The sequence below is a fragment of the Lithobates pipiens genome, unplaced genomic scaffold, assembly GCF_037356315.1.
Source record: "Lithobates pipiens isolate NorthernLeopardFrog02 unplaced genomic scaffold, aLitPip1_a1.2 Scaffold_13, whole genome shotgun sequence".
In the NCBI taxonomy this organism is placed as follows: domain Eukaryota; kingdom Metazoa; phylum Chordata; class Amphibia; order Anura; family Ranidae; genus Lithobates; species Lithobates pipiens.
The window spans coordinates 10963405-10971786 of NW_027507718.1; the positions used below are offsets into that span (position 1 = coordinate 10963405).

At 55.2% G+C, this 8382-nt stretch overlaps 1 long non-coding RNA gene across 1 annotated transcript in view; it reads left to right on the plus strand.

The window, feature by feature from the left end:
* The first annotated feature begins 2337 nt into the window (after positions 1-2337).
* The window catches only part of LOC143975999 (uncharacterized), a 7287-nt gene continuing 1242 nt past the window's right edge, over positions 2338-8382 (plus strand). Inside the window, exon 1 of the long non-coding RNA XR_013272439.1 lies at positions 2338-2418. This is a non-coding gene — a long non-coding RNA (uncharacterized LOC143975999). The remainder of the gene's footprint in view (positions 2419-8382) is intronic.

The following is an 8382-nucleotide window of genomic DNA, read 5'->3' on the forward strand; positions in this document are numbered from 1 at the left end:
AGGTCCTGGGCTGCAAAGCCAAATACAGGAGGCATGCGTTTTTAAATGACCTAAACTTTTTCCGGCTGCCCGAAAAACGCTCAGGAGTAGGGACCCTGGGTTCCGGAAGGGTCATGACTACCGCAGGTGTAGCACTGCCTTGGGCTTGCGAAGCAGAAGGGCTGCTGGCTGTGGACGATGAAGAATCTGGTAGACTGGGAGAGATTGCCAAGTGCTGAAGGCGGCCCTCAATCTGGAAGTAGCCATCTTGGAGTCGCTGCACCGCCTGGGTGAGGGCTGCAACCTGCTGGCAGAGGGCCTCCAAAGGTGAGCCAGCCCTGTCGGCCTCTGACATGGCTGGTTTGTACTGTCAGGTACTCACCAAAGCCGAAGTGCTGAGAGCGGCTTCCCTTGCAGCTGGGTGCACAGTACCCCTGAGGGTGGAACAGTGGGTACAGGGCACGGAGAGGCATGGGTTGCCAGCAGGTGACTAGTATGCAGCAGGTTTTCTGAAGGAAGAGATGCCCCTGCAGAAGATCTTGGAACTGGTAGAAGTAAACGCCTGCCAGGGGTTCTAACACCTGGAGAGAAGGCCGAGGGTCAAACACAGGTAACAGTCCGTGAGGCAGAGGATATTCCAGAGACAGGCCGAGGGTCAAACACAGGTATCAGTCCGTGAGACAAAGGATATTCCAGAGGCAGGCCGAGGGTCAAGCACAGGTATCAGTCCGTGAGCCAGCAAGGCTAAGTGTAGAAAGTCCGTTTAACAAGCCAGGGGTCAGATCAGGAGAGAATCAGAGTAGTCTTCAAGCAATCCTGGTCACAACAGGAAATGGTCAACAGGAACAGGAAACAGGAACACAGGTGAGCTGAGGAGACAAACCAGCGCAGACACATAGCAAATGGTTGCCTTTTATAGGCCTGCCAGAGTGATCAGGTGATGTGCAAACCTGCCGTATCGTGCACCCGTGTGCGCCTCTGCGCTGATCTACCACGCAGGTGCACAGGGAAGCACCGACGTTGAAGTCTGTTGATCCTCTGACATAGTGAGTAGATTGCATTCATATTTTGCCACCAAAATGCATTATTTTAAATTTTTTTTTTTTTTTAATCAGATTCTCTCTCTTTTTCTTTTTTTTTAATACCACAACAACATATACACAAACATAATATTGAAATCCAAACACACAAAAAAAATACACAAAGCAAAAAAAAAAAGAAAGGGGGGGGCAATTTTAACTCACCTCTTTTCCCACTCCTTCCACTGTCAAGTCAATACACAATCCTTTTAGCCTATAAATAAAAACAGTTTTTCTTTTTCCATACATCTATATTCTGGCAAAGGTAACTCCTAACGCAGTCCCTTATCCATATGATCAAGCCATGGCTTCCAAATAGTATCAAACCTCTTAGATAAATTCCTCATATAGAAGCATGCCTCTCATAGGAGATGGATCTATTGAGATCTATTCAGATATAGTCGGATGGGGAGGAGAGGTCCACCTAATGGCAATTTGTCTCCTAGCCACAAAGAGTGCTCATGCAACAGTAAACCACCTTGGTGGTTTAAGCACTGAGCTATCAAGATAGCCCAGTAGACATATTAAAGGATCCACTGAAAGACTCAAATCTAAGAGCCCATTAAAGTGGTGTTGCCACCAAAAATATAACCTAACTCGTATGTGCATCAAATGGTCTTAATAAAATTAATTGGATAATAAAAAAAATTTTACTTACCTATTTCTTGCGGTTGCTAGGTGGTCCCACGAAATCTGCCTCTTCCATTGCCCGGGCTAAGAACGTCACTTCCCTCGGCAGCCCGGCTCGCTGAGGCTCCTGGGAGAAGTATGACACCATTTCCCAGGATGCCTTGGGCATCACCGAGGGCTACAATCGCGTTATTTCGAGACAGGAAGTGACGCGATTGCATGTGTAATTTGGCGCCATATTCGATTTGGGAATCCCTTTGTTAGCAGAGGCTGAGTGATCTGGATAGGTGAAGGACGTGCGTCGAGGGGCTCCACCGACTATCTCCACTTATCTATCCAACTACCGACTATCGATTCTGCAGCAGCAATCTTTCAACTACAAAAGGTAAGTAATAAATCTTTTTAATTCTGGTGTATTCATTTTTTTAATCTTTTATTTATTTATTTATTTATTTTTTGGTATTTTTTTTTTTTCAGTCTCCATATTATTTAATTAATTTAATTGCATCACATTTACTTGCCTTTGTATTATAAAAAAAAAGATTCAATTCCCTGTTACTGTTTGAATGTTAAGAAATTTTTTATTTATTTTTTTTCATTTATTTATTTATTTATTTTATAATATTTTTTTATTTTTTTTATTTTATATTTCAGAATTAATTTTCTTAGTAGTCTCTTCTGTGACTGTCGAATTTTTTGAGAAAAAAAAAGAAATTTCGTCAATTGAACGGTATTTATTTACTAATTTATTTATACATTTTTTTTTTCTATCCTGCCCACTGCCATTTACCAGCCTGCCTACTCCCAGCCGCCAGCCTGCCTACTCCCACCCACCATCCTGCCTACTCCCACCCGCCAGCCTGCCCACTCCCCACCCACCATCCTTCCCTCAAACCACCCACCAGCCTGCCTACTCCCACCCACCATCCTGCATACTCACACCCAACCACCCGCCTGCCCACTCCCACCCACCATCCTGCCCACAAACCACCCACCAGCCTGCCTACTCCCACCCACCATCCTGCATACTCACACCCAACCACCCGCCTGCCCACTCCCACCCACCATCCTGCCCACAAACCACCCACCAGCCTGCCTACTCGCACCCACCCACCAGCCTGCCCACTCCCACCCACCAGCCTTCCCACAACCAGCCTGCCCACTCCCACCCACCAGCCTGCCCATAAACCACCCACCAGTCTGCCTACTCCCACCCACCATCCTGCAGAATTGCTCCCACCCACCGGCCTAACACACAACCCACCTGCCTACTCCCACCCACCAGCCTGCATACTCACACCCACCCACCGGCCTGCCCATAAACCACCCACCAGTCTGCCTACTCCCACCCACCATCCTGCAGAATTGCTCCCACCCACCGGCCTAACACACAACCCACCTGCCTACTCCCACCCACCATCCTGCATACTCACACCCACCCACCCACCATCCTGCATACTCACACCCACCCACCCGCCTGCCCACTCCCACCCACCATCCTGCCCACAAACCACCCACCAGCCTGCCTACTCCCACCCACCATCCTGCAGAATTGCTCCCACCCACCGGCCTAACACACAACCCACCTGCCTACTCCCACCCACCAGCCTGCCTACTCACACCCACCATCCTGCATACTCACACCCACCCACCCGCCTGCCCACTCCCACCCACCATCCTGCCCACAAACCACCCACCAGCCTGCCCATAAACCACCCACCAGTCTGCCTACTCCCACCCACCATCCTGCATACTCGCTCCCACCCACCGGCCTAACCCACAACCCACCTGCCTACTCCCACCCACCATCCTGCATACTCACACCCACCCACCATCCTGCATACTCACACCCACCCACCCGCCTGCCCACTCCCACCCACCATCCTGCCCATAAACCACCCACCAGCCTGCCTACTCCCACCCACCATCCTGCAGAATTGCTCCCACCCACCGGCCTAACACACAACCCACCTGCCTACTCTCACCCACCATCCTGCATACTCACACCCACCCACCATCCTGCATACTCACACCCACCCACCCGCCTGCCCACTCCCACCCACCATCCTGCCCACAAACCACCCACCAGCCTGCCTACTCCCACCCACCATCCTGCAGAATTGCTCCCACCCACCGGCCTAACACACAACCCACCTGCCTACTCCCACCCACCATCCTGCATACTCACACCCACCCACCATCCTGCATACTCACACCCACCCACCCGCCTGCCCACTCCCACCCACCATCCTGCCCACAAACCACCCACCAGCCTGCCTACTCCCACCCACCATCCTGCAGAATTGCTCCCACCCACCGGCCTAACACACAACCCACCTGCCTACTCCCACCCACCAGCCTGCCTACTCACACCCACCATCCTGCATACTCGCTCCCACCCACCGGCCTAACACACAACCCACCTGCCTACTCCCACCCACCATCCTGCATACTCGCACCCACCAGCCTGCCTACTCCCACCCACCCGCCTGCCCACTCCCACCCACCAGCCTTCCCACAACCAGCCTGTCCACTCCCACCCACCAGCCTGCCCACAAACCACCCACCATCCTGCATACTCGCACCCATCCTATCTCTCTCACTCCCACCCAGCATCTCTCTCACTCCCACCCAGCATCTCTCTCACTCCCACCCAGCATCTCTCTCACTCCCACCCAGCATCTCTCTTTCACTCCCACCCAGCATCTCTCTTTCACTCCCACCCAGCATCTCTCTTTCACTCCCACCCAGCATCTCTCTCTCACTGTCACCCAGCATCTCTCTCACTCCCACCCAGCATCTTTCTCACTCCCACCCAGCATCTCTCTCACTCCCACCCAGCATCTCTCTCACTCCCACCCAACAACCCACCCAGCATCTTTCTCACTCCCACCCAGCATCTCTCTCACTCCCACCCAGCATCTCTCTCACTCCCACCCAACAACCCACCCAGCATCTTTCTCACTCCCACCCAGCATCTTTCTCACTCCCACCCAGCATCTTTCTCACTCCCACCCAGCATCTTTCTCACTCCCACCCAGCATCTCTCTCACTCCCACCCAGCATCTCTCTCACTCCCACCCAACAACCCACCCAGCATCTTTCTCACTCCCACCCAGCATCTCTCTTTCACTCCAACCCAGCATCTCTCTTTCACTCCCACCCAGCATCTCTCTTTCACTCCCACCCAGCATCTCTCTCTCACTGTCACCCAGCATCTCTCTCTCACTGTCACCCAGCATCTCTCTCTCACTGTCACCCAGCATCTCTCTCTCACTGTCACCCAGCATCTCTCTCTCACTGTCACCCAGCATCTCTCTCACTCCCACCTAGCATCTCTCTTTCACTCTCACCCAGCATCTCTCTCATCCCACCCAACAACCCACCCAGCATCTTTCTCACTCCCACCCACCCACCATCCTGCCCACAAACCACCCACCAGCCTGCCTACTCGCACCCACCCACCAGCCTGCCCACTCCCACCCACCAGCCTTCCCACAACCAGCCTGCCCACTCCCACCCACCAGCCTGCCCATAAACCACCCACCAGTCTGCCTACTCCCACCCACCATCCTGCAGAATTGCTCCCACCCACCGGCCTAACACACAACCCACCTGCCTACTCCCACCCACCAGCCTGCATACTCACACCCACCCACCAGCCTGCCCATAAACCACCCACCAGTCTGCCTACTCCCACCCACCATCCTGCAGAATTGCTCCCACCCACCGGCCTAACACACAACCCACCTGCCTACTCCCACCCACCATCCTGCATACTCACACCCACCCACTATCCTGCATACTCACACCCACCCACCCGCCTGCCCACTCCCACCCACCATCCTGCCCACAAACCACCCACCAGCCTGCCTACTCCCACCCACCATCCTGCAGAATTGCTCCCACCCACCGGCCTAACACACAACCCACCTGCCTACTCCCACCCACCAGCCTGCCTACTCACACCCACCATCCTGCATACTCACACCCACCCACCCGCCTGCCCACTCCCACCCACCATCCTGCCCACAAACCACCCACCAGCCTGCCCATAAACCACCCACCAGTCTGCCTACTCCCACCCACCATCCTGCATACTCGCTCCCACCCACCGGCCTAACCCACAACCCACCTGCCTACTCCCACCCACCATCCTGCATACTCACACCCACCCACCCACCATCCTGCATACTCACACCCACCCACCCGCCTGCCCACTCCCACCCACCATCCTGCCCATAAACCATCCACCAGCCTGCCTACTCCCACCCACCATCCTGCAGAATTGCTCCCACCCACCGGCCTAACACACAACCCACCTGCCTACTCTCACCCACCATCCTGCATACTCACACCCACCCACCATCCTGCATACTCACACCCACCCACCCGCCTGCCCACTCCCACCCACCATCCTGCCCACAAACCACCCACCAGCCTGCCTACTCCCACCCACCATCCTGCAGAATTGCTCCCACCCACCGGCCTAACACACAACCCACCTGCCTACTCCCACCCACCATCCTGCATACTCACACCCACCCACCATCCTGCATACTCACACCCACCCACCCGCCTGCCCACTCCCACCCACCATCCTGCCCACAAACCACCCACCAGCCTGCCTACTCCCACCCACCATCCTGCAGAATTGCTCCCACCCACCGGCCTAACACACAACCCACCTGCCTACTCCCACCCACCAGCCTGCCTACTCACACCCACCATCCTGCATACTCGCTCCCACCCACCGGCCTAACACACAACCCACCTGCCTACTCCCACCCACCATCCTGCATACTCGCACCCACCAGCCTGCCTACTCCCACCCACCCGCCTGCCCACTCCCACCCACCAGCCTTCCCACAACCAGCCTGTCCACTCCCACCCACCAGCCTGCCCACAAACCACCCACCATCCTGCATACTCGCACCCATCCTATCTCTCTCACTCCCACCCAGCATCTCTCTCACTCCCACCCAGCATCTCTCTCACTCCCACCCAGCATCTCTCTCACTCCCACCCAGCATCTCTCTCACTCCCACCCAGCATCTCTCTTTCACTCCCACCCAGCATCTCTCTTTCACTCCCACCCAGCATCTCTCTTTCACTCCCACCCAGCATCTCTCTCTCACTGTCACCCAGCATCTCTCTCACTCCCACCCAGCATCTTTCTCACTCCCACCCAGCATCTCTCTCACTCCCACCCAGCATCTCTCTCACTCCCACCCAGCATCTCTCTCACTCCCACCCAACAACCCACCCAGCATCTCTCTCACTCCCACCCAGCATCTCTCTCACTCCCACCCAGCATCTCTCTCACTCCCACCCAACAACCCACCCAGCATCTTTCTCACTCCCACCCAGCATCTTTCTCACTCCCACCCAGCATCTTTCTCACTCCCACCCAGCATCTCTCTCACTCCCACCCAGCATCTCTCTCGCTCCCACCCAACAACCCACCCAGCATCTTTCTCACTCCCACCCAGCATCTCTCTTTCACTCCAACCCAGCATCTCTCTTTCACTCCCACCCAGCATCTCTCTTTCACTCCCACCCAGCATCTCTCTCTCACTGTCACCCAGCATCTCTCTCTCACTGTCACCCAGCATCTCTCTCTCACTGTCACCCAGCATCTCTCTCTCACTGTCACCCAGCATCTCTCTCTCACTGTCACCCAGCATCTCTCTCTCACTGTCACCCAGCATCTCTCTCTCACTGTCACCCAGCATCTCTCTCACTCCCACCCAGCATCTCTCTTTCACTCTCACCCAGCATCTCTCTCACTCCCACCCAACAACCCACCCAGCATCTTTCTCACTCCCACCCAGCATCTCTCTCACTGCCACCCAGCATCTCTCTCACTCCCACCCAGCATCTCTCTCACTCCCACCCAGCATCTCTCTCACTCCCACCCAGCATCTCTCTCACTACCACCCAACAACCCACCCAGCATTTTTCTCACTCCCACCCAACAACCCACCCAGCATCTTTCTCACTCCCACCCAGCATCTTTCTCACTCCCACCCAGCATCTCTCTCACTCCCACCCAGCATCTCTCTCACTCCCACCCAGCATCTCTCTCACTCCCACCCAGCATCTCTCTCTCACTCCCACCCAGCATCTCTCTCTCACTCCCACCCAGCATCTCTCTCTCACTCCCACCCAGCATCTCTCTCACTCCCACCCAGCATCTCTCTCACTCCCACCCAGCATGTCTCTCTCACTCCCACCCAGCATGTCTCTCTCACTCCCACCCAGCATCTCTCTCTCACTCCCACCCAGCATCTCTCTCTCACTCCCACCCAGCATCTCTCTTTCACTCCCACCCAGCATCTCTCTCACTCCCACCCAGCATCTCTCTCACTCCCACCCAGCATCTCTCTCACTCCCACCCAGCATCTCTCTCACTCCCACCCAACAACCCACCCAGCATCTTTCTCACTCCCACCCAGCATCTCTCTCACTCCCACCCAGCATCTCTTTCACTCCCACCCAGCATCTCTCTCACTCCCACCCAGCATCTCTCTCACTCCCACCCAGCATCTCTCTCACTCCCACCCAGCATCTCTCTCACTCCCACCCAACAACCCACCCAGCATCTTTCTCACTCCCACCCAGCATATCTCTTTCACTCCCACCCAGCATCTCTCTTTCACTCCCACCCAGCATCTCTCTTTCACTCCCACCC